The 25,018-nt window shown below is 34.4% G+C and overlaps 1 protein-coding gene across 9 annotated transcripts in view; it reads left to right on the top strand.

The window, feature by feature from the left end:
- LOC309661250 (bifunctional heparan sulfate N-deacetylase/N-sulfotransferase 4) overlaps window positions 1–25,018 on the top strand; it is an 823,039-nt gene that overhangs the window by 371,434 nt on the left and 426,587 nt on the right. For 5 of the 9 annotated variants that reach the window (XM_082462799.1, XM_082462798.1, XM_082462797.1 and 2 more), the window contains one exon: window positions 428–19,387. The gene's annotated coding sequence lies outside the window, so the exon portion shown is untranslated. The remainder of the gene's footprint in view (window positions 1–427; window positions 19,388–25,018) is intronic. The other 4 variants (XM_082462802.1, XM_082462801.1, XM_082462803.1 and 1 more) reach the window with 4 other exon arrangements.

Here is a 25,018-nt window from a genome sequence, read left to right as displayed (position 1 = left end):
TTATTCATTATTCCTTACCTTGTTTAGTAGAGGTCATATCTTTAGTCCTACTTGGGAACATAGAACAGATTATATACATATACACAGAATTTTTTCTTCATTATTAATGTGCTGTTCTTTTTAGTTTTCAATATAATATTTCCTTTCAAATGTCAGCATTACTTATAAGCCCAATTTTTGATATTTTTCTAAATGACCAAAAGTTTACTGTTTGTCACCAGGCATGGTGCCTGGTCTTATCCATTGCTTGGTTTTAGAATCCTTCCGTCTAGTCTTTAGTTTCTGTTGCCTCTAGCAGAGAATCATTAATGTAGTTCATCGGAATAAAAGGTTTTCACCAACCCTTACTGCTCTTTTCTTTAACTTTAAACAGAAGAATGTATCTTCCAAAATATCTGAAAAATCTTAATTTTTTTCAAACATGCAGGAAATGAAAAGGACTCTTTCTTAATCAGGCTCTGCCTCAACCTACCCAGACCAACAACACCTAATGCTCTTTGATGACAACTTTCAACATGCAGAGTGCTAACATCACTCTTTAGCTATAACCTGGTGATAGCCTAAGAATTGCAGTACCTGGATGGATGATAAAAATATGGATGGCACATAAGACGAAGAAAAGAGGTGAGAAAGAAGCTTAAGAAACGATACTATCTTGATTACTCAGTAAAGACTGATAGAGTAGGGACAGTGTCACGTTTTTAATTTTTTCATCAAAATCTTCATCTTAATGGAGGGAGAAAAAAGTAGTTAAGGCCAAAATCGTATTATTTCTACTTCCAATGTAATAATGCTGATCTCAAACGTATATATATCCAAATGGGTTAACATTCAAATCCTTCAACACTTTGCTGAAATTTTATTGCATAATCTTACTCTTTTTCTATGGTAGTATTACTTATAGTTTTGTTGTGCTCAAGGACACTGTGATGTGGAAACAGGAGTAATTAAATCAGGATCTGCCATTCTGGTGTTATATTAATTCAGAACTTAATGCACATTTCAAAAGGAATGTAAGAAATATGTTAGAAGTTAGAATCTTTTATAAAAGTACATTACACAAATTCAGATGCATGATTGATTAAGTCATTCCTTACAAATACAAATAGGAGCCAGATTTTACTCCCCTCCAAAAAAACACATATTATTTAATAGCTCATTATGTTAGATTTGTTTATTGCTCTAGAAAATGTCATCATGATAGTGGAGTCAGGCAGATAAAGCAAAAATTAATTTAAAACCTATCATATACTGACAAATCATATCAATACAGGAAAACTCTTAAGAGACAAAGAAAAATGTAAGTTTGGATATTGTACTGCCATGCTATCAAAATTTGGCAATAATTTAACAAATATCTCAACAGGGAACTGAGGTTTACCTATTAACAGTAAGGTACAAATGCGAGAAAATGCACAGTGTGTGAATGAAAGCATAAATAACTGAAAGAGAGGGAGTCTGACATGAAACAAAAAATAAGAATGAAAGTTTTGGTGGATCCCAATACATATTCAGTATGACAGCCAAAAAACTGTGTCCTTACAAGTTGCCATTTGAGGGCAGTGAGTAAATACCATTATTATTTTATGTTAATGAAAAAATGTGAAGTGATTGGAACAAATAGAGTCCTGGTATAAATAATTGCCAAAGGTTTTACACTTTAGGTGTAAGCATAAAAATAAAATGCTAATTGCACATTTCATTACTACATGATTGCATAGTCTTGGCATTTTAATCGTATTCATGGAATTAGGCAGATAGGCAACTAACTTCATATATTCTAGTAACTTTGAGGAATTCTTTTTTAGATTGTTTTTTAGATAAAAAATGAAAATAGATTTAAAATGTGCATTTTGGAAAAATATATGATAAAATACTGACATATCTGTAGGCAGCATGACACTCCCTAGCAAACTACCGACAGCTGGAGAGCTTCATCAACCCGGTTTGCAGTCAGCTGTTTCAAATGGCATAAATTCTCCACAAAACTGCATAGATACATTTATCAATTTCTGCAGGTTGTGAATTATAGATTCTGTTTAAGACTGTGTTAGGCATGCAAACTCAAAGAAAAAAATGAGCCAACAGTTGAAAACTACTAATTTTATAGTATCTAGAATAGTTGTTAAGCATTCCAACTTAGAGCTAATTTATTCAGTGTGTCAAAGATAACAATAATGAGAAATAGCTTTTATAATATATAAAATCTTAATAAATACAATTTTATTTTATATATTTAGGAGGTTGATAACATGTCATTCTCCATACTTTTTGTTGTCTGGCTAAATCATGAGAGGAGAATACTATGATATCAATTTTCTGTATTTTTCTCACCAGATCCTGTGTGGTTGTGACAGAGATTGCTTGTTTTTCACCAAAATCCTTTTCCTACTCTTTCCATTAAAAAAAAAAAAAAAAAGAAAAGAAAAAAGAAAGAACTGTAGCTGGATATATACTACTGCTCAGCTAAACTATCCTTTCCAGCCTTCCTTATAGTTAGAAATGGTGAATAAATTTTTGCTAATTGAATGTAAACCAAAGTGATACCTGTCACTTCCATGTTTGGATGTTATAAAAACAGTACGCTAATTCCATACTTCCTTTCCCCTCCTTGCCAGTGAAACTCAGACATGGCAGTGACCCAGCTTCAACCATGCAATAACAACATGCCCTAGTACAGGGGTTGGCAAACTGTAGCCTACAAGCCAAATCCCTCCTTCTGCCTGTTTTTAAAAAATTTTTATTGGAACATAGCCATGTCCATTCATGACATAGAGCCTATGGCTACTTTCCCACCACAATGGCTGAGTTGAGTAGCTGCACCATACACCGTATACCCTGGAAAGCCTAAAATATTTACACTCTGTCCCTCTACAGAAAACGTTTGCAGGTCCCTGCCCTAGAGAATGGCAGAACATGATGGAAGCAGTCTGAGTCCCTGGATGAGCACCCTGATTGAGCAGCGCTGCACCACTACCCTGGACTCATCACTCCAGGAGTGTCGCAGGAGACAGAAATTTATTTTTTTTTAAACCACTGTATTACTGGGTCTCCTAATTACCAGCAGCTTGCTATTTTCCTAAATCAAGCCACTCTGAAAAGGATATGAAAATGAACAGCAGTAAGAAAATAATATAAGTTCCCAAAATAAAAGCTAAATATCTAATCAACACTGCCCTAACTCTACAACATAACATACTTCATTCTGGAAATTTTTTCACTTTAATAATAAGCATCGTAGAGACAAGTATACTATTTTACTATAATTAATATGCAGGTAGTATAACTAACAAGTTTCATGGAGGATATCCATTTTGCTAACAAATGTTTGTCTTCAGTACCATATGAGAATTAATACACATTTTAAATTTAATATCCAAAAAAGGTATGTGTGCAATTTTAACATAACTGGTCTCAAGTTCTGTAATCAACATCTTTTCATTTGTTCAAAGAGAATATCTGACTTATCTGGTATATAAACCAAGTTATTATTGTCAAAGTTATTCCATTAAATGCTCTCAGATCTTGAGAACCATATATCTAGAGAAGGGTCACCGATATTTTTCTAGGTTTTAAGAATGATATAACAACAGAATATGCTGTATTCTGAAAACAATGCAAAAACATGAATACTGATTATTGGAATATCCTGCTCATCTCTTCTAGCTATAGCATCTTCTACAATGAAAGCATGAATTCTAATTTTATCTGTGTACTTGCCAGGTTTTCTATCAATTTGTAATTATACTATCTGTAGTAAAATTTCAACAAGAATAATAGTGTCAGTAACTTCGGCAAGAGAAACACAGTGGTGCATGGCAATCAAGGTGGGCTCTTTCTAAGGTACCTAAAACGAAGAGAAGTTATACATTTGAAATTGAGCTAAAAACTAAATATGAGCATTTTACATTAAAAATAGTACACAAAGTTATTTATGAATGTGTGTAATTCTTTTGAAGTGTCAATAATTTGCAATCTATATGACTACTCTTCATTTTCCAAATTTAAAAACAATGCTGTAACCAAACATAATCGTACCTTGTTTAAAAGCCCTTTCTAAATTTTTTTCATATTACTTGAGAAGCTTTAGGAATAGCCTAGCAAATTGACCTCAAGAAAATCTAAGGCCTAAGAAAAATAAAAATTAACCTCCAGGATTGGATAATAATGAAGTAAGAGACCCCGTTAGTTTTGCTTAAATACAAGGCGATGTTCTTCTCTCTTAAAGCGTGGGTGCTCCTAATCTGGAAAAATAGATACTGAGTTCATCTAAATATCCCCTATTTTTTTTTTTAACCTTTCAATTATAATTTTTTAAAAACAATTATCAACTGAAAAGGACATTTTGCTGGAATTTCTTTAGATGTTCTACTGTTTTGCCACATATTCACAAAAACAGAAAATGATGAAAACTCTCCTCCACAACATTTAAAACTAAAAGTGACAGACTAAAAATGTGGGAGCAATTGATATTAAATGTAAGACAAATAGAACTAGAATAAGAAAAATCTGCCAGCTCCCAACATAGCGCTGATTTGTTTTGTGAAACAGGAATCAGGTGAGGAATCTAGAATCTCCTCAATTTTTCCATGTTTTCAGTATGTAGGACTTGGCAAGAACATTACCTTGTGAGGTTAATTAAGTATTCCTCCCAACTTATAACCCCTCCACCTTTTTATATGGTATTGTTTGCTGTAACACAAGTGATTTTGCAATTCAAAAAATAAAAATGAAAAGAGTTAGTAACCATGGAATGTTTTTAGAAAATTCTGGGACTCATAATCTCCAAAAGTAAATTTTAGAGCATGATAGCATGCCAATAATAAGCTTTGAGTGCTGGATCTTTTGTGCGGAGAATTGTACTTGTACATACATTGCATTCAGAATATCAGAAAAACAAAACTAGAGACAGCAGAAAAGAACATTACACTATTTTATAAAAGGTATATTACACTGTATTATAGGAGTTATAAAGGTATAAAAGTTTAACGGCTCTCGAGGAATTCAGTTCACCTTGCTTGGCTTCTAAAAATGATAACAGAAAATCACAAGTATTCCTTATTAAATAACATAAACTGTTTACTTTAAATTCAAAATCTCATTAGCACCATTATAATATCATCTTGGCAACACTAAGAAAAAAATGATACCACGAAAAACAGAATGTGTAATACAGAAGACCAGAGAAGATTTCACAGATAGACAAAAGACACAGCCAATAAAAATACTGATTGAAATTAAAAGGAAAAAAATGCAGTGTTATGATATGGGTAATATGTACTCATGACCCAAATAAATTGACCATATACAATGATCAAAATTTTAACAAAAGTCCATGTACCTACTAGTCATGTTTGTTGCTTATTTGTGAACAATATAATCGGACTCTGACTGAATTAAGCAGGAAATACTTTATTGATACTAATGTTGACAGTTCACTGAATCTCTAGAAGGAAGGAGAAACAGGCTTAGAAAGTCAGCAGGAGGAAAAGAAAACTGGCCAGCCAGAGCTATTGGTCAATTATCATTCACCAAACAGTCTAGTGAAGGCACCAGTTGCCAACAGCCCTCAACACCAGATGGCACACCCTGCACCATGGAGACCATTTGAAATGGATATTGGATGCTACCATTGGCAATGATGCTGCTGTCTCCCATGAAAACTACATGTTGCTCCTTCCACTAGTGGCAGCCTTTGGCTCCAAATGCATTTTTCATGGTTCTGCTTCTTTGCTTCATTAAATCCTGCATACAAGTCAGAGGTAAGAGTCTGAGGCTAAGCAATTTTTGTGTGTTCTAGTTGAAAGGGCAACTAGGGAAGTAAATATCTAGTTTTTTTTGGTTTCATATTATTAGAGTCAAACTCTATGCTTATATGTATAGACAGTTCCCCAAAGAAATGAGGTTATGTGTTGGGAAGCCAAAAAGAAAAAGGAAAAAAAAAAAAGTCCTAAGTAATTCCAACTTTGGTTTCACAATGTCACTATAAACCTTTCTCTCTATCATTTCACTCTCCCCAACTATGTTCCCACTAACATAATCCAATTATCTTCAAGCAATACAAATTGCATCTCAAGGCTCATTAGTTCCACATTTATCTCCAAGCTAAATACATCTAGGTGATGGCCATTCTTTTTTTAGTTCCCTAGACTCAGAAATGAGGCTGGAAAAAAAAAAAAGAAAGAAAGAAAGAAATTTCACTACATAAATAGATATAACATATAATAAGATTAAATATACATCAGAATAATATGTATATATATTATACTTATCTATGTATGTATTACATCTGTGAAATATATGTACATCCATCTATATGATATATATTACTATAACAGGTTATATACGATATATATATGATATACATATATGTGTGATACAACAGGAAGAGATGCTGTCATAGGACACAGTTCTCAGTTCTCACTTCACCTCTCTAACTGGCACTAGGGCATGGCTGTCACAAATGATTTCACTCTTCCGTTATTCATTCCTTTTTCTTTTCTGTATCTTAAACTATTGCTTTAGTGCAATAATTTTTTTTATCCTGAGAAACCTAAAATTTTGTCTCATGGATGTAAGCTCTTAATTACATGCACATGAAGTTATATTGGTGGTCTTAAACTAAACAGGAAGCACCCAAATGGACCTCCATATAGAGTAAACATTTACTTAACTTTATGTCAGTGTGTTTGTTAATGAAGGATGCATTCTAGGTTCACATTCTTGCCCCTTTCTTCCCTCTTGTCCTCCAGCAAACACTACAACTTCCTGTTTATTTTGAAAACAGATTATTAATTACAATAATCAAATAATCTGTCTCACTTTGGCATCGCAGAGACAAGATATGTGCATTTTGGCATTGGGAAAAATCATCTCATCTATGGATCATTGACCTGAGCATATTTCGAATGCTTACTTGCTTAGTGTTGGCATCCCTTATTCTTTAAGGCTAGGTATTACATTTGGGTAGTAGGTCATATATAGTAACACCAGCAAATCTATTGAACAATTCTTTCATTTGCTCTCAGATAAGTTCCCAAATGTGAAGCAGTGTGGGTAGGCTACTATGATGTAATCAAAGACATTCAATATAACCACAAAAGTCTTCAATAATTCTGCAGAAAAAAAAGGCAGCCATGGAAAGCAAAAAGAAATTCAAAATAAGTGTATATTTTCCTGAGAAATATTATAGTCCCCATTCATAACAGAAAAGGTTCCAGGGTAATCAACTGCTGTAGGGACTAGGCTGGTCACATGGTGTATATTGCCACAGTGGGCTTGGCTGGTTTCTACTGGAGGGAAATTGGTTCATATGAAGAGAGAAACTTCATATGAGGAGAGAAAGATGTTACTGAGGTCCTTTAATAACTTCCATCCTGCCATTCAGTCCACAAATATATGAGTTCTGCTCCGAGTCCTTTCCTGGCTGTTCTTTCTAAAACATCACCTGTCCTCATTTCATCTCTATCCCCTTACTCTGCACACAGCACTGTCTGACAATATCATATATTTATGTGGTCTATTTGATTCTCTAGATTTTAAGTCAAGGATTTTGCCTGATTTGTTTACTTCTCTATTTCTTGCACCTAAAATAGCTCCTGGCACATTAGAACTCCCCAATAATCCTAATATTGGTTGAGTGAGTAAATATACCCACTGAACAAACATGGCAGAAGATAGGGAAAAAGTGTTGAATTAATCATTTGTCAGTTTTTCTGGTGATTTCCAAAAACCTTTTCAGCAAATAGTCACTTTAATGATAACTCATAGGCCACCTATATTTTTGTGCTATAGACTATTAAAATGCCTTTTGCAAACACTCTTGACACCAGTTCAAAGTCCATAAACATCTAACAAAAAAGAAAAAAAAAAGACAGCTTGTAAATAAATGCAGATACTTTTCTCAGGCCTGATCTTCTAGGCAAAGAGAAAACAAAAGCAAAAGTACTCCTTGAAGTTCTGCCTACTAGAAAGATTTCCCATCCTAACTGTCCTTCTGGACATTTTTCAGAAGATTTCAACATATTGGAAAAAGGCGTTTGTGGGTACAATAGGAGTCAACACTCTGGTATTCTTTAAATAGTTTATTTTACAAGTATTTTTCTAATCTGTGATAGCTTTTGGCTTATTCTATAATAATGGTACTTACATTCATAGTAAGAAAATAAATGGAATAATTCTACCTAAAAATACCTTTTCCAACTATACTACCCAACTTAGGAACTTTGGAAATAAGCCTGTGGTTATTATGGGGTCTAATGAGGTTTACTTGGAGTTAGACTTGTATCAAAACTCCTTTTAATAACTGCCCTACATAAGCCATCACAATGAGCAGCAAAGGATCTTTCTGGATCTGCAGGAATTAGTGTTAGTCTCCCATAATTCTGGAAACATCTAGGTATTTCGGTTTCCTTAGTGCAAAGGTAACCTGGTAATTATTCCCAGAACCCTAGAGAAGGCTATAAAGAACATTCACCACATACTCTAATGATGTTATTGCAGGGTCCTTCCCTGGTTGTACTAAGATTTTTCTTCATTAAAGGTTTCCAAGGTATTTTTACTGGCTCAGGTCTTGGTAATGGCTTATTACCATGTCAGACCAGTTGTCTCTATGTCCACCTTGCTCGTGCTTCTTCTTAAGTGTCCATTTTGGTCTCTGCCATCCTAGGATCCTAGGAGCCAATATTATGTGGCACGTGTCTCACAGATACCTCCAGGCTATAGGGAATATCCACTAACAAACTTTTTAAATATCTGGAGATCCTTTCTAAAAATGTTTAAATGTTTTAAATAGACTTTATTTTTTAGAGTGGTTTCATGTTTATAGCAAAAGTGATTGGAAAGTATGTCAAGTTCCCATATATCCTCTATTCCCACACACGCACAACCTTCCCCACCACTGACATCCAGAATCGCCATGGTACATTTGTTACAAGTGATGAACCTACACTGACACATCATTTTCACCTAAAGTCCATTGTTGATACTAGGGTTCACTCTTGGTGTGGTACATTCTATGGGTTTTGGCAAATGTGTTATGACACGTATCCACCACTGTAGCATTTTACAGAATATTTTCACTGCCCTAAAAATTCTTCAGGCTCTATTCATCCTGCCCCTCCCCAGTCACTGAAAACCACTGACCATTTGCCATTTCCAGAATGCCATATAGTTGGAGTAATACAGTATGTATCCTTTTCACATTTGCTTCTTTCACTTAGAAATATGCACTTAATTTCATTTTTTTTTATTGTTGAATTTTAAGAGTTCATTGGGTGGTAGTTCTTTGGATAACAGTCCTTTATCAGACATGTGATTCGCAAATATTCTCCAAGTCCATGTTTTGTTTTGTTATGCTCTTGACAGTGTCTTTTGAAGTTTTTGAATCTTAATGAAGAACAGATTATCAATTCTTTCTTTCATGGGTAGTGCCTCTGGTATTGTATCTAAAATGTAAATGCCATACTCAAGGTCATCTAGGTTTTCTGTTATCTTCTAGGGGTTTATAGATTTGTATCTTACATTTAGATTTATGATCCATTTTGAGCTAATTTTTTGAAGCATGTTTCTAAATTCTTTTTTTCTGTTTTTGCATGTGGTGGTCCTGTTGTTCCAGCATCATATAGATCATCTTTGTTCCATGGTACTGCATTTCCCCCTTGGCTGAAGATCAGTTGACTATATTTATGTGAGTACATTACTGGGCTTTCTATTTTTTCCATTGAATTATTTTTTGCCAATACTATACTGTCTTGATTACTGTAACTTTATAGTAAACCTTGAAGTCACACAGTGTCAGAGTTTTGATTTTGTTCTTTTCCTTCAAAATTGTGTTGGCTATTCTGGGTCTTTTGCCTCTCCATATGAACTTTAGAATCAGTTTGTCAGTATTATCAATATAACTTTCTGGGATTTTTATTGGGATTCATTGAACATATACATCAAATTGGGGAAAACTTACATCTTGACAATCTTCCTATCCGTGAACGTGGAATATCTCTCTGTTTATTTAGTTCTTCTTTGATTTTGTTGCTCAGAGTTTTATAGTTTTTCTCATATAGGTCTTGTACATACTTTGTTAAAATTTTATCTAAGTATTTCTGTTTGGGGAGTTTTAACATAAATGGCATTGAATTTTTAGTTTCTGATCTACTTGTTCATTGCTGATATATAGGAAAATGACTGACTTTTATGTACTGACCTTGTATCCTGCAACATTCCTATAATTGCTTTTTTAGTTCCAGGAATTTTTCTGTTGATTCTTTCAGATTTTCTATGTATGTATTATCTGTGAACAAAACAGTTTGTTTATTCCTTCCCAGTGTGTTTATTTTTATCCTTTTCTTGTTTTATTGCATTAGTTAAGACTTCCTATATGATGTTGAAAAGGAATGATGAGAGGAGACATCCTTGCCCTGTTACTGATCTTAGCAGGAGAGCTTCTAGTTTCTCCCCGTTAAGTAGACATTAGCTATAGTTTTATTTTAAAATTTATCAAATTGAGGAGGTTCCCCTCTATTCTGAGAGTTTTTAATCATGAATAGGTGTTGAATTTTGTCACATGCTTTTTCTGCATCTATTGATATGATCATTTGATTTTCTTCTTTAGCCTGTTGATATGATGAATAACTTTAATTGGTTTTCAAATGTTGAGTATGCCTTGCATAACTGGGATAAATTCCTCTTGGTTGTGGTGTATATTTTTTATAGTTTTATGGATTTGTTTTAAAAAAATTTTGTTGAGAAGTTTTGCATCTATATTCATGAGAGATATTGGTTTGTAGTTTTCTTTCCTTGCAGTATTTTTTGTCTGTTTCTTTGTGTTAGGGTAATGCTGATCTCATAGAATGAGTTAGGAAATATTCCCTCTGCTTCTATCTTCTTAAAGATATTTTAGAGAATTTGTATGATTGCTTCCTTAAATGTTTGGTAGAATTCACCAGTGACTCCATCTGGGCTAGAACTCATTTTTACAAATATATTCTCAATCTTTGATAAAGATAATTTTGTAGATCTATTCAAGAAAACTTAAGGTGCTTAAAAAAGATTGTACATATTAAACATACTTCCACACCCATACTTCCTTACATCTTACGATTTTTTTCCTCTATATAATATCAAGCAATGTCTGGAACTTTATGTACATCACCATTCTGTCACTACTGAATCAAAGTTTCAGTCATTCATTAAAGCAAACAGCCTCTAAAGTAGCCCTTTCTACTAAAACTTTGTGCAATGAAAGAAATGTTTTATATCTGGGAAGCCTGCAAAACAAAAGCAAAATAAAGTTATCAATGGCCTCTAGAAAATCAAATAGTATCAGAGACTTACGTTGTTATAATACTCATTATGTTCCAGACACAAATAAAAATTACTCAATGTTAAAAAACAGGGAACTCTGCTCAATATTATGTAACAACCTAAATGAGAAAAGAATTTGAAAAAGAATAGGTACATATATATGTGTAACTGAATCACTTTGCTGTACACCTGAAACTAATACAACATTACAACATTGTTAATCAACTATACTCCAATATAAAATAAAACACTAAAAAAAAATAAAAATAAAAAACAGACAAACAAAACTGCTAAACATACAGGAAAATTGAAGAGTCTGGGTCCAGGCCAAATCCTATGTGTGGATTTTCAAGCCCAACCCTAGCCCGTTACAAAGGCTTTACCTGGAAGATCTCACTGGAGAAAACCGCCCTCCGTACACCAGACTTTGTGCACAGTGAGTACATTGAAGTCTTTGAAAGGAATTGCAATCAAGGACTCAGGAGCTAACAGCCCATGGCCTTGCACATAGCTGCATTCTGAACCCAGGTGCTGCCATTTTGAGGCCTCCTTATGAGTGTACTGGGGGTAAGGGAGTCCTGAGCCAAGGCCTTTCCCTAGTACCTCTGCCAAGATCTCCTTATCTGGAGGAGGAAGTAGAGCTTTGAAAATATCTTCTCATCTCTGACTCAGTACTTTTCCACTTCTGGCCCTTCTCCTCTCCCTTCTCTCAGGTCCATAAAAGGGCATGAGCCTTTGTTTGGGACTTCCTCAGCAGGGAAAAGAATCCCCAGGTCTGAGCTGGTCCACTTGCCCCTCACTGAGTGCTGTTCTGTGTGGGAAAATGGGACACTGGGAGAACCAATGCTTTTTCCTGTTTGGCCTCTTTGTTTACAGCATAGCAATAAGCAATTAAAGGCTTGACTGTTACCTTCATTTTGCTTGTTGTTTTAATTGAACTTCTAGATACCTGGCAGCTCAGCACTCTCCAGTTCAGCTCTTGACAATTCTCTAGAGAAAATACAATCAACAAATGCAAATCCCATGATGACAAGGTCTTTAAAGTAGCTGTTATAATCAATTACTGTGAGATAAATATAAACACTCTTGAAATGAATAGAAGGATAGAAGTTCTCAGCAGAGACGTAGAAACTATAAAAAAAAGAACATGATGGAAATTTTTAACTGAAAAATATAATATCTGAAATACTAACATTTTTGGATAGGCTGAATAGCCTAACAGACTGGAGATGACAGAGGAAAGCAATGGTTAATTTGAAGATGGATGAAGTTAAGTGGCATTTGCATGATCACAGTCCCAGCAGGAGAGAAGAAGGGGCTGAAAAATATTTGAAGAAATGACTCAAAACTTCCCAGTTTGGGGGAAAAATTATACATTCAAAGAACAGAAAAGTCCAAACACAGTAAACTCAAATAAAACTACACCCAGTTACATCATAAGTAAACTGCTGAAAATCAAAACTAAGGGGAAAAAAATGAAAGTAGTCAGAAAAAAAAATGATACAGTTCATATAGAGAAGCAAGTGTTAGAATGATTGCAGTTTCCTTTTGGAAACTATGAAGTGTAAGGATATCTTTAGTTGAAAGAAAATAAGTAGCAACCAAGAATTCTATATCCTTCAGGCATGAAGGAGTAAAAAAGGACATGTTCAGAAGCATAAAAACTAAGAGAATTTGTCAACAGCAGACCTGCTCTGAAAGAAATACTAATCTAAGTTCTTTAGGCTAAAGAGAAGCTATCAGAGGGAAAGTTGGAACTTCAGGGATGAAAAGCAAAAGAAATGGCAAATATCTAGGTAAATACTAATACTATTTTTCTACTCTTACTGGTGAAACAAAATTATAATATTTCCTAGTGACATTTTCAGTGTATGCAGATGTAGTACATATGTCTACTATAACACTATGTGGGCAGGGGAAAGGGATTATATGGTTGTAAGGTTCATATATTTTATTTGAAGTGGTAAATATAAACTCTAGGTAGACAGTAGAGGGTTAGATGCAACAATCTACACAATCACACAAGAAAGAAAAATAAAAAGAGATAGAGCTTGAAATCCAAGAGATAAAATGGATTACTAAAAAAAATTTAAATAATCCAAACACAGGAAGTGGAGTAGAGGGAAAAAAAGAAGGGCAAACAACAAATAACTAATACAAATAAAGACTTAAATCCAACCATATCAGCAATTCCATTAAATGGAAAACAGTTTTACAGTTTCTTATTAAGCACATATTTACAACATGATGTAGAAATCCCACTCCTAAGTATTTAACTAAGAGAAAAAACTATGTTTACAAAAACCTGCATGTAACTGTTGATAGTAGCTTTATTCGTAATTGCCGAAACCTGGAAACAATTTAAATGTCCTTCAACTAGTGAAGATATTAAAAAAGAAAATCTAGTAATTTGTATAATTCAATATTGATACATACAACAATATAATTTATCATGCTAGTGAAGGAAGCCAGACTCAAAAGGCTACATATTGTATGATTACATTTATCTGACATTCTGGAAAAGGCAAAACTATCGAACCATTGGGTAGTTACCATGGGTTAGGAGTGAAGGGATGGGTTGACTACAAAGGGGAATCACGAGGGACTTTTGGAGGATATTAAAATTGATCTATATCTTGAGTGTGGTGGTGTTTACATGATTCTGCATTTGTCAAAGTCAAATGAGCCATATACCAAAATAAGTGCATTTTACAGCATGTAAAATAAAAACAATATTTTGTAAAGTGCCCCACAGAAATAATTAATAAATGTTAGCTATAACTGTTATAATTATTTCATGTTAGTAATAGTGTTTTAGTATATTTGAATACAGAATGACATGTAAGTCCAACCATATCTATAAATTTACCTCCATCTAAAATTATGTTATTTGCCTATACTTCCAAAATCCATTCCCACATATATTTGTCCAAATTTTGTGTATATAAAAAAGGTCTTGAAATACTTTTGTGAGGCAAGTCTTCTACTTTTGCTCTTAACTTTATAATTCGCCCATCAGAGCGCTGAGATCCTGACTCTAGTTGTGTGTGCAGAGGTAATGGGGCAGCGTTGGAAGAGGAAGGTTAGAAAGGGAGATTTTTCGAAGAAGGAAAATGGGCTTTCCCACACATGTAATTTGCTTACATTAAGTTATTGAACAAACTTCAAGGAATGCAAGAAACCATTCCTGAATAATAAGGAATCAGCCCTTCAGGTGGCAATCCCCCATGGGTTTTGGGAGATGAATTACCAAGAGTTCCCTTCCAATTTTTAGTACCCCCCTCTATCTTACCCTCAATTTTGTTTCTAAAACCTTGTGAGACAGTAAATCCTACTAACAATTACAAATTGGCAAACAACCAATTAGGACTTTACATATGGATTTTGGCAGCTCTAGCCTTATGGCTGCATGAATTAAAAGAGTTACAGGAAGCCCCTGGATTCAGTCTGTTCTGAGATTAAATTGTAGGTGTTTGAGCTTGTCTTTCTCTTTCTTCTGGTTATTTGTAAATATTGAAATTTACCCCCAATCCTTATATTCTCCTCCTCTAAAACAGGTGTGTTATGTTGTTTTATTGTTTATTAGTTTTTTATCAATTTCTACTTGATTTTTCAGTGTCTCCTTAATGTACCCTTCAATTCTGGATGATCATATATTATTATTTAATTAGTTGTTTTACTACTGCATGCTCTATGCTGCCAAATTCTAATTATGCAATACCTGCTGGATTTTTAATTGCTCTCAGTTCCAACTGGGGCCAGATAATCAGTATCATATTACCATATTTTAAAAAAATGTCTGTCTACAACCAGCAAGTATTCCTCATACTTAATCTCTATATCTGTTTTGGTAATGTCAAAAAGTGCAAGCTAAATCTGATTTGAAGCAGAAAAAAAAAGTCAGTGAGTGTCTGGGAAATCTGGAGAAGTAGGCTGCCCTATTTTCTAGAGTTGAGAAGAATTTTGGAACATATATGTACTAAACACCTAAGATGTACAGAATACAGATAAAGGGGCCAGAGAAATGAACAAATATGAAAAAGATATCTATATAAGAATTTGGTCAAAATTGCAATTTTGATCAAAGTCAAGGAAGTATTTCAGTCCAGATTTTGCAATTTTTCTACTACTGACTATTTCATGATAAAAGGACAAAAATACACAGTTTTGAGACATTTTACCTAGTAAGGCTTTTTAAGCACTGTTTCATCTGTATTTTATATTTCATTTTATTTAGGCAGTTTTTTACTTTTTGACTTTTTTTTTAAATTAATTTATTTAATTTTGGCTGTGTTGGGTCTTCGTTTCTGTGTGAGGGCTTTCTCTAGTTGCGGCGAGCGGGGGCCCCCCTTCATCGCGGTGCGCGGGCCTCTCACTATTGCGGCCTCTCTTGTTGCGGAGCACAGGCTCCAGACGCGCAGGCTCAGTAGTTGTGGCACACGGGTTTAGTTGCTCCACGGCATGTGGGATCTTCCCAGACCAGGGCTTGAACCCGTGTCCCCTGCATTGGTAGGCAGATTCTCAACCACTGCGCCACCAGGGAAGCCCCTAGGCAGTTTTTATAAAGCTTTTTCTATTTAGAAAAATCAATGAGGTAAAAGAGTATTTGTGGCGAGAGGTAGGTGGTAAGGGTCCCAAGAACGTCTTTCAAATTTTAAATGCTGCTGATACTTGATTGTGAAAGAGGTAAATAATACTTGACTGGTGTATTTCACATACACAAAGTATTACAATAAAACCTCAATTATTACAAGAACAAAAGTAGAAATGTAAAGGGTATAAACACTACATTGAAAGGAAAAGTATTTTTGGCCATGAAGAGTTAGGATACTTCCTAAAAAGACTACTCTTAAGCTGGAGCTGGTAGTTAGAGAAAAGATGGTAGTTAAGGGTATCAATTCTGGAAGCTTATTGTTTGGGCACAGATATTAACTCTGCCACTGTTATGAACTGAATGTTTGTGTCCCGCCAAAATTTATATGTCGAGATTCTCACCCCAGGTATTATAGTATTAGGAGGCGTGGCCTTTGGAAGGTGATTAGTGTCCCTTTAAAAGAAACCCCAAAGAGCTTACATGTCCTTTCTCCCATGTAAGGGCACAACGAGAAGACGGCCATTTATGAACCAGGAACTGGTCTTGCCAGACACCGAATCTGTCTGGTGAGATCTTGAACTTCCCAGCCTCCAAAACTGTGTGAAATAAATGTTGTTTAAGCCACTCAGACAATGTGTTGTGTTTTTTTTTTTTTGCTTTTTGTTTGTTTGATTGTTTGTAGCAGTGCAAATGGACTAAGGTAGCCACTACCCAGCTGGGTGACCACCAGCTGTTATTTTTCACTGTGCCTCAGTTTTCACATCCATAAAATGAAGGTGGTGATGGTAACTATTTCATCAGTTTCTTTGAGGATTAATGACTTAACAAACATAAAGCACTTAGAACAGTGCCTGGAACAGAGTAAGGGGAAAATATTTATTATGATGAAATAGAAGAGGAACTTGTATTTTGGCGTGGACATGATGGAAGAAGGGATGCTATGAGCCATATCACAGGCTGGGAAAAAAGCAGGCCAGTTTGGAGAATAAGAATCATGGAATCATTGCTGTTTTGCTGTGATGACGTGCAGAAAGGTAGTAATAAAAGATCCGTGAAATACAGGGAATACAGGGAGTATGTTAACAATCACGAGGAACGCTTCATAGGTGCAGTGGGAAGCCACTACAAAGGTCCTTAGGCTTGCAAATTGTGACGTGTTTAGTTGCGATTGTTGTAAGGCTTTTAACCTCATTTTAAACATATATAGTAATTACAAAATAAATGTTGTTCCACTCACAAAGTTTAAGCATAATAAAAACTGATTATTTGTGTACACAAAAGTATCTAAAATATAGGGTACCTTGCAAATCTAACTACAGAGCCACAAATAGAAGTAAATTGTAAACTTTTTAAATTAATATTAAAATATCTAGCTGAGAAAGAAGTAATTCAAGTTCCTCACAATACAAAATGCAAAGATGCCCGATATAAATAAATAAATAAATAACACCTAAATGCATATAATTTATATTATATACTTATATATATAAATATAATGCATATTTAAAAGAAGATATCATTTCAAGGGACATGAAAGACCTAGCATTTAGGAGATCCCAAATTTAAAGGCAAGAAGATAATACAAGGAGTTGAGACAAATAGAGAAAAACACATTAGAACGTAATATAGTCTTTTAACAATAGATCTTCTAAGATTCTCTGATTAAACCTAAAAGACTGTTTATTTCTCGAATGTCATTTTAAAATTAATAATTGAATGTTTTTTCCATATCCTGAAGGAAGACTAGGTCCACATTAACCATAGTCAATAGGAACATCTATTATTTATTAGGCATATTGGATGTTCCAATCACTTGGCAGCCTTCAGGCATATTTCTAATGGAAAGAAGGATACTATAGGGTTTCAAAACGGTGTTAATTTGCAGATTTAAGTATAGAAATGCAAAGGTTAACTTGCCTACAAAGACAACATTTTTACTTACAGATATATCTAATAACACTGAAAGTGGCACTTGCAAAAATACATTTATTTCTGTGTTATTCTGTTCATATAGCCACATTAAAAAATAGTATGAGCTCAGAAAATTCAATGCCCAATTACATCGTGAATGTCACTCACCTGGGAAAGCTGAAAGTTATAGCCCTGCAGGGTAAATGTCAAGTGAATGTGTTTGGAACGTGGCCATATCTGATTAGCAAAGCTGTTTTCAGCATATTCAACTGCCAGGCATGTGTAATTTGCCCTATGTTCCTGAAATATAATGGGAGAAAACAGGGTATTCTGTGAACTCTGGACAATTAAGGCACTGGGGGTGAGGATTCAATTCCAATTAATAACCATTTATTGAATATCTAAAATTGTCAAATAAATGGGCTAAATTTTGTCAAATCCTTTTATAAAATGTCCTTCAAGCTGCTTCAGCTCTCTATGCAAATATTTGAATTTTTTCACACATATTGACTATTTTATGATCAGATACTTGACATATTGAGTTAGATACAAGTTGTTTATTGATACATGTCTTCTCTCTGTGACTGGATTTTAAAAATGCCTGTCAGTGAGGTCATTACTAGGGTCTTACATGTTTCCGTTTGCCTTGTGCAGTGTAATACATATAATGTAGATACTAAAATAATTCTTAATTAAATGAATTAATAGACAAATAGATTTCTAATTCTTGCTTTTAAGTATGAAACATCACTTACACAATAAATAACCTCAAGAAAAACACCTAGAAATTTTTCTGGACTCAGAAAAGGAGAGTAGGATTTGGATGTATTGAAGAAATGCATATTAATAAGCTTTTCAAAGGAGCCAATGTGAGGCCTACGAATAAGATTGCTGTTGTCCAAAAGTGACATTGTTAATTTGGCTGAGAAAGTTTGATAGCCTTGAATTAAGCAGTAAATGATTGACTCTTTCCCACTAATAGTGATAATGAGAAACGCTAACTCCAGAAGTCAAGATTTAACTTTTCATATGCTACATTGCTGAATGATCTTTGATGCAGTATGTCTGGGGACATCTTAGAAATGTAAAGAGATCGCTGTGACCTCCTGGAAATACTGTGTGGAGGGCAATCTAGTTATCTATGCAGAATTAGTCTAAACTGTGAATCACAAATGGCAATCTAATCCCTGACATTAAACTCTCTAATGAATGCTATTCAGTTTTATAACTTCTCAAAAAGCTAGTGAATTTGTATTCTGATATTTATGGCTCAGGAAAAAAAAATAGAATAATGCACAAAATGTACTTAGTATGACCATAATCTGTTTGATACTGAAATATTTTTATTATTTTTTGTAATATAAATCATCCATAAATGGCATTTGTTAGGGTGTTTCACAAATATCTTTTATCAGTTTTTCTATAGAAAAAGAAGGAAGGGAAAGAAGAGGAAATGCAATACAAGTGACATTTCTAAGACTTCATTTTTCAGTGTCCACTGAAAGATTGGCTCCTGCCCTGAAGTCATGGTTGGGCTCATGAATATATGCCCATCTTGCAACATAAAGCATACCCTAAAATGTAAAGTCACAACTTTATCTCTACAATACTTTCCTCCTTTTCTCCCTATTTTAGAGAGTGTAAATTTAATTTGGGTAATCTTCTATTTACCCTCAATGTAAACATATTTTTGAAATAAAATATATTCAAAAATTTACATTTTCTTTAAACAGTCTATGCTTTAAGCATTTTAAAGTAATAAAGGCCATACCTATGACTGTCAGCTGTTTCTTTGTGATTACAGAAGCCACTTCCAAGTGGTAAATGAGGGCAGCTACTCCTAGTGTACAGTAGAATACATTTGCTTGACCTATCTATAATGTCTATAATCAACAACTTCCTAAAATATATACAAAAACTGGCAAATAAGAATCTTCATAGAAGAAATATAAGCTAAATATAATTAGTATGATCAGTTGATGAGTCAGGAATAATCTAATTCAACCTTAGCAAGCCTATTCATGACTCTTTCCAGGTCTCAAAGGTAATAATTGTAAATTAATTCTGCCAAGATTCTAGCACTTGATAGGAAGAACTATTCAGCTTTACTTAGGAAGACATAGACATAGAAACATCGATTTTTAAAAAGACTCATTCAAAGAACTAAGAAGAGCAAATTAAGACTGAGTAACAGCATTCTATTCATATTTTTAAAATAGAAAAAAGGTTTTTGAAAGTACGAAGCAACCTCATAAATTATCCTACCTTCTTCCTATGAGTGGACCTGGTGTTGTCACAAATAAGTCTTTTTAAAAAGGTGAAACTGGCCTAATTTCTTACTTTAAAAAAAAGAAGAAAGAAAATTCACCAGAAAAATCTCATCATATATTTAATTAACCTTTTCATGGCTATTGGGTTTTGCTTTCATATATCATGAAATCATATTCCTGGTGTGTGATGTGCCAAATCAAATATAACGAAATCATATTTATGATATCATTTAAAAATTAAAGAAATGTTCATCTCTCTCTTCTTTCTCCATAGAAGTAAATGGTTTATCCATCGTTTTCATTGATTTAATTCAGCTTAATTCCTGCGCAATTAACATTTTCTAGAGTTCCCTTGAGTTTTCTGTGCCCTGGGTAGTGTGTAAAGGAGATTTTCTATAGCAGTGATCTCTCCTAACTTTATAACTGGTTAAATATTAACTTACATTTAAATAAATGTTCAGTTATTTATTTATAAATTATATACCTATATTATTATATCAACATATGATATACATATTACATGTAGATAATAATTGAAAGAATAACTGAATAAGACAAAATAAATGTGATAAAAGTTCTGGGCTTCCCTGGTGGCGCAGTGGTTGAGAATCTGCCTGCCAATGCAGGGGACACGGGTTCGAGCCCTGGTCTGGGAAGATCCCACATGCCGCGGAGCAACTACGCCCGTGAGCCACAATCACTGAGCCTGCGCGTCTGGAGCCTGTGCTCCGCAACAAGAGAGGCCGCGATAGTGAGAGGCCCGCGCACCGCGATGAAGAGTGGCCCCCACTTGCCGCAACTAGAGAAAGCCCTCGCACAGAAACGAAGACCCAACACAGCCAAAAATAAAAATTAAAAAAAAAAAAAAAAAAAAAAGTTCTAATACTGTATTTTCTTCTCACACCAACATTGAAAATCCTCTTGGGTGTACATGTTTTAGAGTCAATAGACCATGAATATTCATGTACTTAAAGAAGTACTTAAATGCACTTAAATCACACTATTTTTTTTTTTTTTTTGGTTCTTTTTCTGTAATTGATGATGCCATCCTATGAAGAAATTAAATTTCAAAATATAGACATCATTATTACTTTCCTTCAAATACTGCCAATTCTCTATAAATCTTGTGTTGCTCGGTCCCAGAACTAGTAGTAATATTCTAAATAGTATCCTATCAGTGGTCAGAGTAGCCTAACAAAATAGATCTCAATTTTATTTTGAGAATCAAAGTTCTTAATTTCTTAACAGATATACAGAACTGAATTATATGTAACACAAAATCTTTTTAACAGCTTGATTCCTTTTTTTTTCACATCTTTATCCATTAACAATCACATTTATAATGCAAACAGTTTTAATATTCTTTTATATTCACAATGAACTATATATTTTTTTTTCATTTTTTGAAACGGAATGAATATCTTTTTAGTGATTAAATGTGAATGGCATCTCTAATTCTTTTTTTTTTTTTCTTTTTTAAAGCAGAGATTCATTATAATAGTGATAGGTAGAATTTCCTTATATCAGGGAGTTAGAATGAGGAAAGGTAATCTGATAATATGTATCCTCTGAAAAGCAATTCAGAAGCCACTCTCCATAGAAAGAGAGAGGGAAGCTGTGGGCAGATACGAAAGACCCTCCCCTGAGGGCAAAAAATGTATACAGTGTAAAGGTAAAGAAAAAGCAGAGTGAAAGGTATTCCCAAGTGTATGTTCCCCATCCACTCGATGTATCTTAAACAGTTTGCATTATATGGATATTATTTATTTATATGTTATGTTATATTAAGTACATATGTTATGTTTTGCAATCAAAGTACTTTACCGGCCAGAATCCTAGGCCATGTGGGTTGACAATACTTTCCTGGTAAATGTGTCTGTGTTTTTTGTTGTTGTTTTGTTTTTTGGGTTTTTTTTTAGTTCAGAATATAGGATGCCAACTTTCCCATATTAAGTTTCAAAATATATCTAAATAGCATTTCTAACCTGTAACTCAAAATTATTAGTGTTAATAATTAATTATTAATTAGCAGAGCCTGGGGACAAGTGTGATACAAGGTAAATATTATTCAACACATTGTATAGATGAGTAAGCCAGGCCTAAGTGTAACTGTTGATGATCAATATCAATCCTTATTCATAGAAATGAATAATTTCCAAACTTGTAAATTCTAGAGGGAAAGGGGGGCAAATTAAGATCACGAGTCCCAAGCCAATTAACAAGTAAGTATTTTTAAATTGACCCAATTACTGCTCTTCTCAATGTATGCTCAGGATTTAAATAATGTTGAAAAATCAATTATTTTATGATTAACCTCTCCCCCAATGTCTTTGTCCTCTGTTGTTTCCCATTATTGCCTTACGATAATGAATGAAATACAAAATGTGCATTTAGCTGTTGCATACAGCATACTAGCATGCAAGGACCATAGTAGTATTGAATGTCAGTATGTGAAAGATCCTTGGAATGGAATAATTGTGCAAAGTGGCTGCATGAAAGTGGGAAAATGATGCAGTGGGAACAACTGTTCCTTTTCATTGTAATCCTGAATTTATTAAGAAAATGTCTCTTGAAATACATAAGAATGTGTGTGTATGAATCAAGTGTAAAAGCAAATAGAAAGGGGAATGACAGGCTTCCCTGGTGGTGCAGTGGTAGAGGGCCGCCTGCCAATGCAGGGGACGTGGGTTTGAGCCCTGGTCCGGGAAGATCCCACATGCCACGGAGCAGCTGGCCCCATGCACCACAACTACTGAGCCTGCGAACCACAACTACTGAGCCCACGTGCCACAACTACGGAAGTCCGCGCGCCTAGAGCCCGTGCTCCGCAACAAGAGAAGCCGCCGCAATGAGAAGCCCGCGCACCACAACAAAGAGTAGCCCCCGCTTGCTGCAGCTAGAGAAAGCCCGCGAGCAGCAATGAAGACCCAGTGCAGCCAAAAATAAATAAATAAAATAAATAAATTTAAAAGTGGAATGACTGTAAGGCGAGTAAGTGGAAGTCACTATTAGGTCTTTTTATTTCTGTCCAATTTTATAAAGTGTAAATTTGGGAAATTAATTATAAGCTAGAATTTTACCTACACGGGAAGTATATTTGAAGTGCACTTTTGCAATCTCCTTTCTAGTGTTGCACTTGAGAAAGCACGTGGAAGAATAATTATAATTTATACTAACATCTATGAAAAATTTCCTCCTCTCACAGTCCTTCTGAATTCTTGCCCCCCCCATTCCCTCTGCCTGAACTATCCTCTCTTAGCCTTCATGTTGCCATTAAAAATACTAATATACTTTTGAATCACAGATTATAGTCTTCCCTGACCTCTTCAGCCCCTAGTAATCTCTTCTCCCTTAAAACTTCTATATCTTTTATTTCTATACAAGAAAAATACAGCAAAACGTCGTAGATTCTTGTTTTAAGTATTTAGTTTTTTTCATATACTTTTTCCTTTAAGTAGAATTGAAGCTCTCTTAAGGTAAAAATGCTGTCTTGTGTTTGCTCATATACATACCAAAGAGTACTACAGCTATAATTTGCTAAATTAAATTTTAATTTTGCTTTATTTATTAGTTTTTGACAAATAATATCACATCTCCGAGCTCCAGTTTTCTCATCTATATTTAGAGAGCATGTTGCTCACTGGTTGGTCAAAGGGTTAAGCAACAGGGTAATGAGTTAGGATAGCACCTTAGTATTAAGCTGATCTTGAATAATTATTACTTAAGTCAAAATTCACATCCTATAGTACATATAGAACATGGTAGATATTCTATATATGTATGGAAAATACAGATATAGATATGTATATTTATATATAGGAGTTATAATAACAGGACTTGATTTATATATCACATTTATATATATATATTTTAAATTATTATTTATTTATTTATTTATTGTTGGCTGTGTTGGGTCTTCGTTGCTGTGCGAGGGCTTTCTCTAGTTGCGGCAAGTGGGGGCCACTCTTCATCGCGGTGCGCGCGCCTCTCACTGTCGCGGCCTCTCTTGTTGCGGAGCACAGGCTCCAGACGCGCAGGCTCAGTAGTTGTGGCTCACGGGCCCAGTTGCTCCGCGGCATGTGGGATCTTCCCAGGCCAGGGCTCGAACCCGTGTCCCCTGCACTGGCAGGCAGATTCTCAACCACTGCGCCACCAGGGAAGCCCCACATTTATATTTTAAAACTAGAATTGTATATAATATCTCATTTGATATTCAAACTTCAAAGAAAGGTGAGACAGCTATTTTTTCCATTCTGCATAGTGCAGCTGAGAATTTTGTGTGTTGAAGTGATGTCCTCACATACTTCTGTAGATTCTGAACTTGATTCTAGATCTTTTGATTCTTAACTCCGACATTTTCTTACATAGATGTTGAATTAAAGCATAAATAGGTTTTATGTAAAAATTTCCATTTTCTCATAAAATGAAATGCAGAGCACTTGTTTACGCTCACCCACTACGAGTAAATAGCACACCTTACAGTGTATTTACTCTGTTGTCCCTGACCCACATGTGGCTCCAAATTAGAATAAATAAATACTTGCATACTGTTAGTTGGCTTAAAATGAAAAGGTGAAAAAAGCTATATTTCCTTATTTTCTTATTTGCATATATTAACAGAGGAAGAAATATATTATCAAAGTAAAAACTTATCTAAATGCCAAACTCTCTTAATTAAAATGGCCTGCTTTGACTACCCCTCTATAAATCATATACATTTTGCATTTTGCTTGTGATTTAAACAAATAAATGGAAATGTATTTTTGCTTAGTCAAAATGTGAGCAATTTGTATGGCACAATGTGGGTAATAATAAGTAGAAGTTATGATGTTATTTTGTTAAGAAGCAAGACTATATGTTTATGGCTTGTACTTTTCATTTGCCTCACTTTCTCACAAAAGTGGCGTGACAGACACTGAAAACAAAATAAGGGAGAACAGAT

Source organism: Balaenoptera physalus (genome assembly GCF_965194825.1).
Source record: "Balaenoptera physalus genome assembly, chromosome: 5".
NCBI classification, from domain to species: Eukaryota; Metazoa; Chordata; class Mammalia; order Artiodactyla; family Balaenopteridae; genus Balaenoptera; species Balaenoptera physalus.
Note: the sequence above shows the minus strand (reverse complement) of the source record. Positions and strands in the feature narration are given on the sequence as shown.